The sequence below is a fragment of the Adiantum capillus-veneris genome, chromosome 15 (genome assembly GCF_014529385.1).
Source record: "Adiantum capillus-veneris isolate H3 chromosome 15, ASM1452938v2, whole genome shotgun sequence".
Classification (NCBI taxonomy): domain Eukaryota; kingdom Viridiplantae; phylum Streptophyta; class Polypodiopsida; order Polypodiales; family Pteridaceae; genus Adiantum; species Adiantum capillus-veneris.
In genome coordinates, this window is record NC_140945.1 from 54,239,406 (window position 1) to 54,256,597 (window position 17,192).

The following is a 17,192-nucleotide window of genomic DNA, read 5'->3' on the forward strand; positions in this document are numbered from 1 at the left end:
GGGCATCGGCACAATCATGCGCACGGCTTTGAATGCAAAGTGCACTCATCTTGTCGGCATCCCTCACGAAGCCTTGGTAGAAGGTATGAGGATTGGATCAGGCTCCTTCGGTATGTGCACATTGTACACCATCAAAGGCATCTCTTTTTTTCCAAACCACATTACATATGTGGGAAAATGTTACAAGGAAGGGAGTGAGGCGAAATTTGATAGCTTGCAGCCAGAGCAAGGAATGAAAACGCTTCACCCCTCCATTATAAGGTGCATTGGGTTTACTACCAAAGCTTCTTGGATCACAATATTCCCATACTACAATGGGGGTACTGTGGGCGACATGATGCGCCACTTACCTTTCACTCACGGATTGTTCAGACGACACATGTACAGGCTACAACACGGCTGGAGGTCATTGCCCGTAGCAAATCTTTTTGTACAAGAGATAGATACGGTGCGTATCAAAGCAGTGATCGAGCAGATGCCAGTCATTTGTCACGCCTTAATCGACGGCGTTGCGGCTGCCCACTCGAGACGGTATAGTGTACAGTGACCTGCACCCGTTCAACATAATGTTGGACTTTACTCATGCTAATAAACCTCGCGTCAACATCATTGATTGGGGTATGATGGTAAGAACACCAGCTAAGCATGCAGCAATTAATTATCTGCATCCAGGCGTATAGTCCGACTCTACAGTTTTGGATGCACAGAGAGCAGGGAATGCTGAGATGGCTAAGCGACCGTGGATTGCTCCCGAACTATACAATCCACGGTGCACAAATGCATACACAAAAGCGAGCGACATTTATGCATTGTGCTACCTATTCGACATGCTGTCATATTTTTGGAGTGCAACCAAAAAAGTTTATTTTCCTGAAGAAGTTTTTCACCACCCGGATGAAGATGTTATGAGTGCTATTCGAATTAAAGTAGATTGTTGGATGAAGTTAAAAGAGCGAGAACAAAGAAGAAATGCTTCTGATGTGTTGATTTTTTTCAAAGAACACTTAAAGACAGACCCTAACCCTGTCCAACATCCCCTTGTTGAACTTGCACCATCATTTTATCCGATTTAAACATTTCTATGATATACATATATCTTGTCCAGGGTATTCTATTTTTTATTGAAGTGTATTATCTGGTTTGAAGTGGTTCACCTAATTGAGTCAATTATCTTTAGTCATTTCAAATTTGTCATGTTGAGTGTCAGTATTTCAAATTTGCCTTGTGGTTCAATTAGTCGCATTTGTTGTGGTTTGATTTAGTGGATTCCGCGGTCTTTTGTAGTGAACAAGAAGTTGCAATATTATGCATCTGTGAGACTGTTGAATCATGAGAATATATATTTACCAATGATATTGATTATATTGTCTATCTGTTGATTGCAGCTCTAAGAGAAAATGGCCAATGAAGAACAAGATATTGGCACCCAATCACTGCCCGATGATCAAGAACAAGCGGCTGTTAATGCATTTCAGCGCATGAAGTCTTTGGCACACGGCATGTCAACACAACAAGCGACGCGTACTACTCGACGACTCTCAAAATGGGCAAATCCAAACCACATGCAATGGAAAGAGATCAATAAAGAAGTAACAAAGGACACGATCAAGACAATATGGCCATGTGAGGACGCAGAGATCAAGAAAGGAACGTGAAAGGTTTCAAAGTACAACCATGATGCGATCAAAGAAAGCTCTAAGAGGATTTATTTGGGATTTATGGCCATCCCCTGCACAATGCAGATTGTGTGCTATATTTTGCAGAAATGTTATATGTTCACTTTGTACAACAGTGACCAGTAGACTTCTCATCAAAGGGGACAACTGTTGCCACTCATGATTTAAGGGGAGAGTTGTGTCACTTTCACCCGAGATGAGCTAGCATTGATAGTGGAAGGCGCCGACCTGCAGTTAAAGAGAGAGAAGGATATTTACACGACACAGCTGGCAGAGAAAGATGCAAAAATAACACGACTTTCTATAGTCTCCTAGACACCCCAACCCTCACAAGTCCAGATGGAGAAAAGCATTCACAACTTAAGCCATGACGTTCAAAATCTGACACAGCAAGTGAATCCAACACCTGTACAAGGGACACACATCGGCCACCTTGTCATGCATTCAGATTTGGTCTCCTCGTCTACTTCAGATGCATCCTCATCTTCCCAATGTCTAGTTTGCTACAAGAATTTTGATGGATGGAGTGGATATTATACATTGACATGTGGTCATTATTATCATTTGGTTTGTCTTATTTGTTTAATGCAAAATAGTAGTCAATGCACAATCTGTTCACAAGATATTCCACAAGGAATATATATTATGTTTGGCATGGCAAACGAGTATAAATTCAAGCAAGCCCGCCAAGATATCCCTAGCACAATTAGAAATCTGTTTGATGAGCAAGATGCTGCTTCAGAGCAACACAATTGAGATCGACAAACTATGTACTATTGCGAATGTGAAGCATTGTAATTACTCAAAACACATTTGAATACAAGGTCTTTTACAATGGTTTTTGACATTTACTCGTTCTACTCTCAAGCTATATTGAATCTGTTGAGTTGTTATCTGGTTCTAGGTCTGAGTGTTGTGGTTCTCCTTGTAATTCAACCTCCACATCTATTATGAAATTCTCTTCTACTTCGTCTACAGTGCATTGAGATACACCAACATTGAACTCTTCTTCATCTTCGTTTTGACAATCATACAACCAGGTTGGCATTTTCTCCTCATAGCCAGCACTTTCGATGTGATTCAATATCTTTTCGTTGCAAAACATATACACTAATTTTTCTACTCTATCTGCTAATAGTCTATTGCGAATAGTGCTCTGAACATACGTGTACATACTCCAGTTTCTCTTTGAACTTGAGTTTGCTGCACATTGTGTGAGTACTTTCATTGCAAGGGGACGTAAGGTAGAGTAATGCTCTCCACCATTCATCATCCACCACTTCCATGCAGGTTGCTTTTTTGCCATTACTTGTACAAAATCGTTCGCAAAAGGACCTTCTTTTAATCTAAATGCACTCATTTCTTTGATGCAATCAATTCGGTCCTGAACGTTAGAGTAGAACGTGTTGACCACGTGATAGAAATTGCTTACCACCTCTGTATCGAACATCATATCTAAATTCCAATACTATGGACCGAGCATGTAAGCAACGCTATGGAGCGCTCTTCCACCTTGCATGAAAATACTTGGCCAAATTTTTCGCTGTTTGCTAGAGAATGGTAATCGCCACTCCTTCTCTACTATAGACTCTTTCAGCTCTTCGGGATTTTCAAGACTCTGTTGGACTGACCACCATTTCATCCACACTTTGCCCAAGTTTGGCGCCCTTTGATCAAGATTGCAGATCGCGAACATAACGGGCATCATTACATGGGTATGCATCCATTACACTCCTCCATCAAGCAGCTTTGTTGACATTACCACGTAGACATGTAATTTTATCTTTCACTTTTTCTTTCTACTCAAGCTGCCATTCATCAAAGGCTGCACAATTGAATGTGTCAATCATAGTGCATTATTATAAAGAAGTGATTCCAAGGTATAAAAGTGTGTGCAGAACCAAGTTTCAATAGGAAGTTTCAACATCACTGACATGTGCATCCTATACAAATCGAACACTCTTTGTCATTTCAAGATAAATTTCACAACCTGACGTGCTGTATCAATTATTTTGGCGAACCATGTGGTTTCTTCGCTAGTGTACCAATCTTTCAACACCAAGTTTAAGTTGTGCATATTACAACCATTGGCAAAAATGTGTGGAAAGCACTTCTTTATTAATTTACTGGCATTTTTACAATTCTTTGCGTTGTCCATGACTACTTGAACGACATGTTCAACACCAATTTCTTAATTACATTAATCAAGACCTCAAAAATATATTTGCCACTTTTAATTGCAACAGAACTATCAATCGCCTTTATAAATGTTTCTCCCTTGGACAAACCAGCATTACATTGATCATCGGTTTTCTTTGAAAATTTGACCAGCCATCACTCACAATCGTACATCCTTAAAGCGAAATATTCCCAAGTATTATTTTGCCAACACGCTCTTTGACTTCGATGTAACATTTGTCCAAGAAAACATTGCTTATCGTGTGATAAGAAGGAGCTGAAAATCCTGGACCAAACTCACCGATTTCCTTCCAAGCAGCCTTCCAATGATTGTTGTCTACCATGACCAAAGCACTTCCAGTAAAGAATATTGCTTTGGCGAGTGCATTTTGTGCTTCTTCTAGAGACTGCACTCAAAAGCTTTGATGTAATGATTTTTGGCACATTTGACGAAGTCCACCTTCATTGTGATGCTTAAAAGGAACACTGCCTGGAATTTTCTCTCCTTGTGCAGGTTGTGGCTAGTTGGCATCACTACAGGATCTGCGGAGTTAATATTTGGCTTCGAGAACTTTTGACTCGAAGCCACAGAGCTATATATCTGTTGTCTCTTGCCACCCTTTTTGGTGAGCTCTTCTCTCAAACGCTTTGCAACTGCAGGTGCCTGAGGATGTTCACATTTCTTACAAATCTTTGTAACGCTGCCCAGAAAATGATTCCTAATACGTGGTGCACCGCCTGATTTTGTTGTGTGACAAAATTTACATTGCCACTCCATATATCGGCCCCATATGTTGTGAGCATAATCCCACTCTTTGCCAGGAGCTTTTTTATTCTTTGGCTTCTTCGTACCACTTGTGCCCACATTTTTCTCCATTGCTTTTAAATTAAAGCTGAAGACAAAACAACCAGATATTCAGTGTTTGAAACATTTTTCTTATTTTCAATATATATTAAAATTTAAAAATCATTCAATATGAAAGTAACCATGATGCACAATATGAGATTTTCAATGTACGCTAGTCAATCCACATATCGATTACCTATATTGTGAGCAACCATACACATTGCAATGCAGTCTATGCATGGCATAATAACTATAACAATGCTATGAATCTCTCTATGAAATTATTATTATAATGATTATTATATGTCCACTTTCATTTGCAAACAATAAAACACGTCTAATTTCAATTGCTACAAAAAAACAAACGAAAGCAAAAAATATATGATTGATCATTTCATGCACTAATAATCTATCGTAATACATAATGTACTCTCTATATAAACCAATGCATGAACTAATGCAAATAAATATTCATATAATCACTCAATTGAGGACTACTTGTACCCAGTGAAGGATTGTAGCCCACCCATTCAACCAATTCAATATATAAAAGCTATTTAACCCAATTAAAGATTATAGCTCTTATATTGGGGAGTGACAAGTGTAAATAAACTCAAATGCAAGACTTCAAGGATCTTTATATGCCCAGTACACTAGTATAGGACATCCGACCCTTGACTATCGACTCGTCATTTATATATGCTTATCTTCTAAAACCAGCCCTCATTTGGACCAATGGCTTATTCACAATGAGCATGACTCTCCAAGTTTTCAGTTGTTTTGGTTTCGTACCTTTATGTCGATAAACGAATTAAAAAATTTTAGAAGTGGTTACCGAATTAAGAATCACATTCGACCCAAAAAAAGGACCTATGACTCTGTAACCTTATGTCAATTCACAAGGAGATGACTATACTCGGCACTCGGATACACTCCCCAAGGATTTGCTTAGCTAAAAGATTGCGGTTAGCACACTATTTACTATATATAATTATTCCCACCGGGCTTTTTCATTTTCCCCGAGGGCCCGCCAGGAAAATAAAATAGCCCGACGGGCTCCGCAAGGAAAATTGGAAAACCCGAAGGGTTAACCGGCTCTATAGATTTTTGCAGGTCATAATCAAAGTCACGTTAACAATTAATATGATCACGTGATTTTTTTGTGTAAATACTAAAGTTATTGACGTAATCACCCAATCGTGATTACGTTAATGAAATCCCTGCATCTTCCTCTTGTATGATTTTTGATTCCTTTTTGTAGCAGTGCATCTTTTTCCTCATCATCGCGACTTGCATAAAGACCATCCATAATATCACCTATTTTGCTAATTTTGTTGAGAAAATGTGAGGAATAATAGTGCACTTCACAGATAATGTAATCAATGCATCAATGTGTGCATCTCTTACATCCCAATGAGATTGCTTAGTTATAGGTAAAACAACTCTGGCAGCAGCAACATATATTCTAGAACCTGCAAAATCCTCAGCAAATCATGTATCCATAGAAGAGGAATATACATCAATTCCCTGCACAATATTCCAGACTCCCTTTAAAACAAGATCATGCATCATCATCATGTCATCCCACATTGGATAGCTATCCCCATCCAATTTGTGCTCGGCAATAAACGTCTTGAAAATATTTGTGTTGTTATCAGTCATGGTGAATTATTGTACTTGATGTGAAACTATCTCGAAAGAGGAAAACAAAGTAGGACTAACATGAGTTGTATAACACAACCCAAAGGAGGCCGAAATGAGCCCGAATTAAAATTTTGAGCACACCAAGCTCTACAAGTTATCCCAAAGTATTTATCCAACTTGCTGAAGCTTACCAAAGCTAACCCAAATTGGAGAGAGTGAGCAGGGGGTGCGAGCAACTATGATCGGGAGGACACAACCTACTCTGATATCGATTGTTGGAACTAGGGTTGCACAGATGCACAAACAACTTGGAAAAGATGGAAAAGCTCAAGTCACACAACAACGAGTGTACTGCTTAGTGCACAAATAGAAAGATGAGTTAGACCTTGAGTGATGGGTGTATATACAATGCACGGGGCAAAAACTCCTAGAGAGGGAAAAAATGCCCCAATGGTCCTAAGCATGTTCACGCACATCACTACCACGTATATGGTGATTTCTAAAGAAATTTCTTGCTTCTTGACCTTTGTTGTCTTTTGTGGTCTTTCTTTGATTTTGTCAAGCCAAGGGCCAGGATGGACATGCGGTCAAGGGGATCTCTATAATAGCAGGTAGGGCCTATATAGGGAGCGGTTGGGTGAAGAGTTGCATGGTCCAGTCCCCCGCGATCTAACATTGGTATCAGAGCTCAGGGGGGGAGGAGGTATGGAGGAGGGGAAGAAGCATGATCTTCTCTTTCCCTCTCGTTCTCGCTCTCTCTCGAAGATCTCTCTTTCAAGGCATCCCTTTCAATCTCTCTCGCAACCATGGCAAAATTCGTGCATAGAATTGCATGAAGGTATGACAGGAAAAAACCGTGGATTCTATGGCGTGCTCAAAAGCTTGCATGGATGCTCAAACTCGGCAGGTAAAACCGTGAGGACAAGGGTGTTGGGGTATAGGCGCATGTGCCTTGCCCGGCCGCCCAGAGTCTGGGCGCCCACTGACTTGTATACCTTATACATAGCATAAGTGTATAGGGAGCTGCTCACTCTAATTGAGTCTCCCCACCCATATTTGTGTGTCGTGTGCTCTTCACCTTCCTCTTCTCTCCTGCACAGTTCCTTCAATTGGTATCAGAGCCAAGTTCAGTGCATTTTTGCATAATTGCACGCGCGCACTTTTCAGGCAGATTCTGGATCCGGAGCTTGAAAATTCACACTCGGCGTTCCTGGAGCATTTCCAGCAGGTGACTTGCGGTTTTACCCCCCTTTCAAAGTTGTTTATGCCCTCAGAATTTTGTTCTGAGCACTACATCAGAAGATAGGTTTCAACCACAAAGAAACCCGTCTTGTGTAGATTGGCAAGCAGGAGGTGGATTTGTCTGATTTGCTCGATTGAGCATTTGCAGGTGTTACAAGATCGGGTTTGACTCTCAGTACAGGTTGAGTCTAGTACTCCCACACGTGTTGCTAGTTGCAGTTGAGTGGTTCTTCTGCAGTGTTGTGGCTTGCATACATGGTCTTTGAGCGGGTAATGCTCTATGTATGCTTATGTGGTGAGCAGTAGATCTTGTGAGCAAGAGTAGAGGTTGGTTGTGGATGATATGTATGGTCACCTGTGGTACTCTTTGTGAGCATTTGTTGGACACAGGTTTGCAGAGCTTATGCATGTATGTTGAGTGTAGTTTGATGCGCATTGATTGCTCATTGTATTGAGCTTGCAGGACAATGGTTATTTTGTATTGATAGCCATTGTGTGTCAAAACTCTGGCGAAATTTTCCCAGGAGTTTTATGCACATAAGTTGATGCGATCCAGGTTGTGATTGCGATTGCACTCAGTGATTACGTGTGGTGTTCTCTGCAGGTGGGAGATTTGTGCGTGTGTATGCATCGATACCGCACAATGTGGGCTTGGTGATTAGCTCATGGTTTGACAGGCGTACAATTATCTTGGCACACTCACAAGAGTGAATATTGTGATGTATGCTTGTGTGGCTACGAGCTAGGTAGTCGGATTCGAGCACTAATGGCTTGAGGTTTTTCAACAGGTTTCAGCTACAGGTTTACAAGTTTACAGACATGTTTGAGGGCTTATTTGGGTGCTGAATTTTTAGCCATTGTTTCCTCATTGCAGGTGTCCATGTATGGCTCAGTTGTAGATTGATCTGGGATATGTTTGTGACTTGTTTATGCAGTTTTTTAAGAGCTGAATTTTGGGGCTGTTTTGGGGTTGATTTGCAGCCATACAGGAGCTTGGTTTACTCTACAGGAGCCTCGTACACTTGGCATTTGGGATTTGCATCATTGCCATTTGTGGAGCACATTGTGGTTACACTACTGCGATAGATTTTATGTGTGGATTCGCATGAGCATTGTAGGTGCTGGTGAGCTCTTTTTTTTTAAAGAGCATTTTCTCGTTGCAGGTTGCTTCTTTTGGATTAGTTGAGTGCATTTCATTGCTACCGTACCTAGAGTAGAGTTACACCTCTTGGTTATTTTTGACATTGCGGGAGCTCTATTTTGGAGTGTGTCTCAAAGGTTTTACATTGTGTTTCTAGCCATATTTGTAGACAGGTTCCAGGTGTTGTTGGAGAGGTGGTTTTGCTATCTAGCTTGCTAATTGTGCTCATGGTAGAGACAGGTGATCGATCAGATTGTGACCTCTCACATATGCGCGTGTTTGATGGGTCAGACTTTGCGGCATGGAGAGATTGTATGCTTGATGCACTGACACAGCGAGGGTTGCATCGACCATTGAGTGGTGATGCAGGTAGACCTTCAAACATGTCTGACGATCAGTGTGGCAGGAGCTAAAGGAGATGGCACTATCTACGCTCTCTTTGCACCTTGCGGAAGCTGTATATGCTCTTGTTATGTATGAGACTACTTCCAGAGCACTTTGGCGTAGATTACATGATATGTATGATAGATCTGAGTCATCAAGGACTCGTGTGAGACATGTACATTCACGAGTACGCCTACAGGTGACATGTTGGTATTGTGGTCATTCTGAACACTTTAGACGACGTTGTTTTCGCCGTATGCGACATCGTAGGAGACATGGCAGTCTCAGAGATGTATGTAGTGATGCCATGGACTCAATTGCTTTGACAGTTGAGGCAGATGTAGTATCGGAGTATACTAGTGACGGGGATGTCACTTTTACCTCAAGCTATGCACGAGATGCTATACATGTGGATAGTGCACTCCCTTTGCAGTGGTTGCTAGATGCAGATGCTATGTTTCATGTCACGTCGCATCGTGAATGGTTTTGTAGCTATTCTAGCGGGATGCTTGGCAGTGTACGTTTGACCGATGGATCGGTGCATGCGATAGCATGTGCAGGAGATGTGAGACTGTCATTACCGAGTGGTGCATCTTACTTGTTACGACATGTGCGCTATGTACCAGATTTGATAGTGAGTTTGGTCAGCTTAGAGATTGTGGATGTCAGATTTCACTTCGAGAGCGAGATTTTGTGATGCATTTGGGTTCGCCAGTGATTGAGAGAGGTGCCAGGAGTGGTCCAGGTTACCCATTGCATGTGGATCATGGGAGAGACGGTGTTGTCTTTGTGATCATGCAGCCAGGTAGACAGCGAGAGAGCAGGCGAGTCTCTTTTGCTTGTGGGTTGCAGGATGCTTTGCATGGAGTGCAGAGTAGTGAGCTCGTTGTGCACACAGTTGGGGCATGACTTGAGCAGTCACACAGAGAGGTGACAGAGTCAGACATGCATGCTTTGCTAGTGACTGAGCAAAGCAGAGAGTCAGTTGTGCGAGATACTTCTATGCAGGATAGACGGGTAGAGCGGTCTTGCTCTGGTGAGTCACGACAAGAGGAAGTTGTGCAAGAGTCTATGCATAAGGAGTTAGAGCATGAGAGCTCTAGTAAGTCACAGCAGATTGAGTGGTCATGTTTGCAACGGATTATTGCAGAAGAGGCTAAGACGTCAGCGATTATGCAATCATTCCTTTCTATGCTCAACAGTGAGCATGAAAGGTCACCAAAGGCCGTTTGCAAGGTCACCAGCAAGGCACTTGGAGCCGGCACGCGAATTCAAAGGACGTGATTGATCTCGGCTAAGGACAAGCAATGATTATAAGGTTTGATATTTCATGTTATTGAGGTTTTCATAGATTTATGTATGTGATTGTATGCAATTCTATGGGTCACATATGACCATGGTTAAGAATACAACAAGCTCTTATGTGCACGAGCAAGGCTCAAGACTCAACACGATATATCAGCAAGGATATGAACCGCCTAGCATGCATGGTCATGCAACATGCACTATGGAGTTTTTTACTCGATCACGTAAGACGCGTTGTGGCTCTACAAGCCGCACTCAAGATAGGCACGGCCTATTGCTTGACTTGTTGAAGGCGGCAAAGGTGTTCGGCATGGTTGACCACTTGTTACAAATTGAGACGTTTCTTATTTTTTATTCGACTTTTTGCTAAGAACATGGTTCCTAGGGAAAGTGTGTCCGCGTTTTAGTCACTCACGACAAACCTATACAGTCAAAGACAACAGTAATCAAGCTAAGCAAGTCCGCATACATACCTTGCCAGTATTTTTCTGCTTCTCAATCTGATGTACAAGTAGACAAGGTCCATTCTTGGTACATGATTGACAAGGTCGACTCTCTTTGCTATGACATATGTCGCCAATAGCGTTTGTTGCCAATGAGGCCAGACGTAGTTATATGAAGCAAGGCTTCCATTTTTGCATCTTGCATTGAGACTCCCCACGTTTGACATATGCTATGAGCATACAAAATTGGGAAGGACTAGGCAATGTGTTTGCGCGTTATTTCATTACGTACCAGATGGGTGTATAGGATACATGATGGTGTATATGCATATGTGACAACTCTCTCTCTCGCAAAGCAGATATGGCTATGAGCCGGTTTGGAAGGATTTTTTTCTTCCATATTTCATGACAACTCGGACGACCAGGTTAGCCAAGTTTCAGGTTTTCTTGTTTTTTTCTCCATGTTTACATTTTACTTGGCAACTATTGTCGCTATGCAAAGCAAAGTGCTTTTGCAGTTTTACACAGCAGTTTTATATGAAGCAAGGCACTTATGGTTTTGGCTCTCACGTTTGAGGCCATCACTCTCACCAAGGGCTTAAAACTCTATATGCAAGGCATGCTAGCTAAGTGGATTCAATTCTATTGCCTCATGAAATACGCTTCCGCTATCCCACTAGCAACTCTGTCAAGGACAAGATAAGTTCAGGATTGTTTAACATGATTTTTGGTTGCTGTCAACACACACCAAAATTATAAAGAACCTAAATCTAGGACTTCTTTCACAGGCAAAGTGCCATTTTTAAGTCATTTTTGTAAAGTCACGACCCCATACATGGTAAGTGGGTCAAGCTGTGGCTTGTGTTTTCTGTTACCTCTCTCGATGAGAGAGTTATACAGGCAAATCGTTGCATGCTTATAGGATAAGCTGCAAGTCAGACATAAGATGTGTAAGAGCACACAGATTGGGCACACACTCTAGAAATTTAAGGAAAGTTCCTCAGCCCAGCATGCTCCTCTCTCTCTCTCTCTCTCTCTCTCTCTCTCTCTCTCTCTCTCTCTCTCTCTCTCTCTCTCTCTCTCTCTCTCTCTCTCTCTCTCGCTCTCAGAATAAGGAAAACTTTCTAAGAAGCTTTGATACATGTTTTTCTTGTGAGTCGGTTTGAGCCAAGGGCTCTAACTCTCAGCTAGAACTTGGCCAAGATGCCATTCACATTAGTCTTCATCGGTTTGTCGATTGAACACTAATAGCCATAAGGGCTATGAGCCACACACAGGCTGGCTAAGAGCCATTGTCAGATCTTGGGTAAGACCCAACTGTTGGCATTCTTTGGGTGATTGTCCTCTAATTTGAACAGATCTATCCAATGGATTACCCATCGGCATTCATGGGCAAGCAAGAATCTTGCCATAACGGACGTTTTGGGTGTCATTTTTGCACTACATGTTTTTAGTGCGACGCTCAAGTTGAGTTTTTGATAATCTTAAACTCACATCTGCCGATCTATACCACGGACTCTAGAGGCAGCAGACAATTGAGACAGCATGGTTGTCCATAAGAGCTAGGCATTTCACTTGTGTGGATCTCCTGCTCACGAGTGTCTATGGAAGCACAGTTGGGGTAAGACCCAGCGGGTGATTACTAAATCACTCCATAGGCATCGAGGATCACAGTTTGACTTATTCCCATTATACTTTCAAGGAAAGAATTCTGCAATCTACCACGTGGTAGCGGACAAATTCAACTTTTCAAGTTGAGTCCAATCATTATGTACACGGTTGACTATGTTGGTTACTGTTACTTGCTAGTTGAGCAGTTTCTACAAAGGGTCTTACCAAGGGATTTGACTACACAAATTCTAACCAACAGGTTTGGATTGCGAAGGCAACACCCCTGGTTTCTAGTGCAATGTTAGTTTTTTCAAGACGTATAAATACGCTTGAATGTTTCCGAGCCATGCCAAGGGCATGTCAAAACAAAGTATTTTGGGCCGTACTGTCCAATATACATTATGCTGTTATGAACCCACCTGTTGGATTCAATTTGGCACATGTTTTCACATGGGATACAACATGGTCTAGGAACTCAAGGAGTCTAGTTTAGCCACTGTGGAGCAATGATAACGAGGGTCCCTCTCACTCTTGTCGTGGAGTACTTGCAGTTACCTCCACACACAAGTACGTCTCATACTTGATGTATGTCACTTTTCCTGACATCCTTATTTAAGAAATATTCCACATGTGGCAAATACGAGTCTCTGGGACTGACACTTGCATCCAATTCCTAATGATGTGTCCCTAGGTGCTGGTCGCATCCGTTCATTAGACCATTTGAAGCACACCATATCAATAACAATTTCAGTGGCCATAAATTGTCGGGTACTGAGAACAAACTTGTTACGATTACAAGTGCTCTGAAACCACCTTAACGAAGGGTCGTTTCTACATATAGCCAAGTATGCTATGTTCATGAGAATGTCTCATGGTTGGTACCTAGGGTGACTGGGTTGTCACATTTGTTATGGTCCAACTTTTGTTGCGAGACTTTCATGTACGTATCATATAAATTTTCATTATGGAATTGCGGTATAAATATGTTTGTGTTAAATGCATGCACACTAGGTGTTATGGGCCCTAGTGTTTAACACAAATTTATTCAGAGCGGATGCAAATTCATGGACTTTATTCTTTCTGCACCCTTTGCACTGCCAATGCAATCTCTCTTGCAGATTTAGTACGAGTTTACACCCTGCCATAGAAGGTAATGGCTCAGTATGGGTGTTTGTGACAGGCTTGTCTAAACTCCAATCAGCTTTCAACCTAGTTGGTTGTCTCCATTCCATATCGAGTATATGGCTGGATACTCCATGGTTGAGTCATAGTTTGTGGTCAGTCGTGGAAGACTGTCTGTAAGTGGTTGGGGAAAAGCACCTCACTCTTACTGCTGATATTCATTCCGCGTTGGATGGGCAGCTTATAAGCATTGTATTTAGTACTAAAGGATATGCTAAGTGCATGCGTTAGTAAACCACGCTAAAGGATATGCTAAGTGCATACGATAGCAAGAAGTGACACAACTGGATCGATTACCTTTCTAGTTTGGAGTTTGAGTCACATGATGAACGACATGTTACGACTAGTTTTAGTCTCTGCTTGTTATTCTCAAGTTATCAACCTTGATCATGAGTTTCGATGAGGCTGATTACTGGCAAGAAACAACAGCAAGTCAAGGACTTGGTTGCTGTTGATGAGTATGTCAGCATACTACTTTCATGGAAAGTTGAGCTGAGGTTTTATTGCATGTTTCCAGTACCTTCAAAAAGTCGGAAAATTGGTTATGCCTTTAGACACCTCTTAGTTGTGGTTACTCCTTTAAAGTACTCAAGTGAGCTGAAAATTGGTTATGCCTTTAGACACCTCTTAGTTGTGGCTACTCCTTTAAAGTACTCAAGTGAGTTACCATTTTAGATACAAGTGGTTGCAAAAGGACAACAATGTTGAAAATGAAGATATTGCTATTGGTTTCATTGAACCTCCTCACTGCACCAAGTATCGGTCATATGGACAACTGGCCCACGTATGGGAGCCAATCAAGAAAACATCAGTATTCTTACAAAGATACTATCACTTGTGTTTTCAAGGAAGAAAACGCTTCTCCAAGGGGGGAGTAATGTCAGGCCAAGGGCCAGGACGAACATGCGGTCAAGAGGATATCTATAAATAGCAGGCAGGGCCTATATAGGGAGCGGTTGGGTGGAGAGTTGCATGGTCCAGTCCCCCGCGGTCTAACAGGTTTGAGAGTGCAAATTCATTTACCTTCCATTGATTTGTTTTTTCTATCTACATCTCCGTGACTTTTTCCCTTAATAGATCCATGGTGCTTTCTAGTATAACTTGCCTCTTGGTGGCAATTTTTGCAATGGATTTGATGTTGCCCTTGGAGACATTTACAATGAAAAATAGGACTCTAGAGAATCCTTCTTTCGATGCCCTACACTTTTGAAACTTTTCAAGTTTGTACCTAATGAAACCCTTTGATTAGCCAAAAGCAGTGGGCAATCTTTGATAAGATGTTTCCATCCACAAATTGTAAATTCGCATTCAAACTTGAATGTCAAAATAATGTTGTCATTTGGTTCATGTCATGGTTGATACTCATTCCCATCTATATCTATATAGCATATGCGAGAGTAGTCACATGTAGGTACAATGTCATTATTGGTCCAGTTGTCCTTTCTCATGAATTATTTGATACCAATTGAAATTGTTTGCCTTGGATATCTTTGTACATACATAAGTCATTTTACTTATGGGATGCTAGGTATACCTAACTGCCTACATCCATGTACTCTAGTGGTTGGCTCATTAGGTTTGATCTCCTTGGTGATAGCTTTCGTTTTGCTTCTTCTGGTATTTGAGAGTCTTGATGAAACTTCCTATGGTTGTTGACTTCCTGCTTAGGCTCTAGGGAGGCTTTCCTTAGCATTTGTTGATGGGGATAGTACATGTGGTTTCCCCCTTTCTAGGATTTTTGTTAATGCTCTCCTTGAAGGACTTAGCGTCGAATTGCTCTCATGAGGTATGGTGTCTCCGTGCGGCATTGATGTGATGAGGATGTGATATACTAAACTAGAGTTGCTTGTGCTATCACATTGTTATGAGAAGCTAAGATGCTCTATTTTGTAGGATTTCTAAGTTGAATTCGTACATTTTTGTAGAGAGGTTAGACTTTTCAGACATACGATTATCCTTTGGTGAGGCTACATACAAATACCCTCAAGATAAGGTTAGACTTTTCAGACATACGATTATCCTTTGGTGAGGCTACATACAAGTACCCTCAAGATAAGTCACATTGTAGCTTGTTATAGACTTGTATCGATATTTGTAGCCTTGTGTTTCAAAGTAAGTAGCTTCCAAGCCATTGTACTAAAGCTCTACTTCAGGTGGATGACTATGTAACCCTAACCACTAGTTCCGATTCATAGGCTTGCTTTTGAATGTGGTGGCTATATGTACTAATTCAAGTCACATCCACAGAAACATAAAATACATGAATAGGGAAGAAGCTCACTTTTGCATGGGTGGAGATTGTACCTAGTTCTACTCCTCTCTCCTATATCTCTGGCACTTACATATGTAGCTCCGATTGCATAGGTGTGCATGCCACGTTCTCTCTTTCCCTTTGACTCTCTTTGTTGTGTTTTGCCAATGGACAATGTGTTGTATATAACTTTCAAGGTACACAAGATGCTTTTGTTTTTTGTATGTATTTTTGTAGGTTTGTTGCCTTCCGTTGTTGTGAAAGTATATATGCCAAAGAGTTATCGTCGTAATACATGCTTTAGAATTTAGAAAAATTGCCTCATGGGATCTGAGTGCCAACTAAAATAGATCAACAAGAAATTAAACACTTGTTGACAATACATCAATTTCATCGTATGATTTGATTTCAACATGGTAAAGCTAATGTAGTAACAAATGCCTTGAGTGAAAAACCCGATATGAATCAGATTTCTATAAATTATTCTTGCATTTCTGACAAAATATAGCATGTATATTCAAATCACATTTTGGTAGCTAGAGTTCAATCATTTGGTTCGATGCTTGACACATATCCTGAAGATTCTCACTTTGCACATGCATGGTTTTAAATGCATCAAAATAATAGTTTTACTTTATAGCATTACACCTTGGTGAACATTTGGATCATCGGGGAATTCAATCCCCCCTATTTTGCATGTAAAGATCTTGTCTTTTGGCCTGACATGAAGCATGCTGTAGTTAATTTGTTTCAAAAAAATTGATATGTCAAAGAGTCAAAAGACATCACGATAAGTCCCCTAGTGGTCCTTAAGAGCAAATCTCCATGGATTTATCACAAGCCTTCCCACCACTTCCTCTCAAAATGACTTGATCTCGACCATAGTTGATTGTGTTAACAAGATAGCACATTTCATACCTTGCAAGAAGACCTTGTCTAGACCTCAATAAGGGACCTCCACCAATTCCTTTTTATCAAAGACCTATAATAGAAGAATTATTAACCGTGACACCAATGATAAGAAGTTTTCACTCACTTTTTTAACATGAAAGAAATAGTTATTCAACAAACAATTGTTCATGGCCATGCCGATCCTCACATTGCTTGTGCATAAATACCATTGTTCGGAAAGTCCCTATAGGAGTTATTATAATGAGAAGGTTTATGCTTCATAATCAGAAGGTTGCCCTTTGCATTTATAATAAAAAAGGTAACTCTATCAATGAACATTTTGTCATTGTTAGGGCTCTTGTTTTGGTTGGTTTCATTTGTGACGTTCAAGACACCT

General features: G+C 41.0%; 1 pseudogene; it reads left to right on the top strand.

Moving 5' to 3' along the window:
• Nucleotides 1-334: 334 nt before the first annotated feature.
• On the top strand, nt 335-1,073 carry LOC147440685 (uncharacterized; annotated as a pseudogene).
• The last annotated feature ends 16,119 nt before the right edge of the window (nt 1,074-17,192 follow it).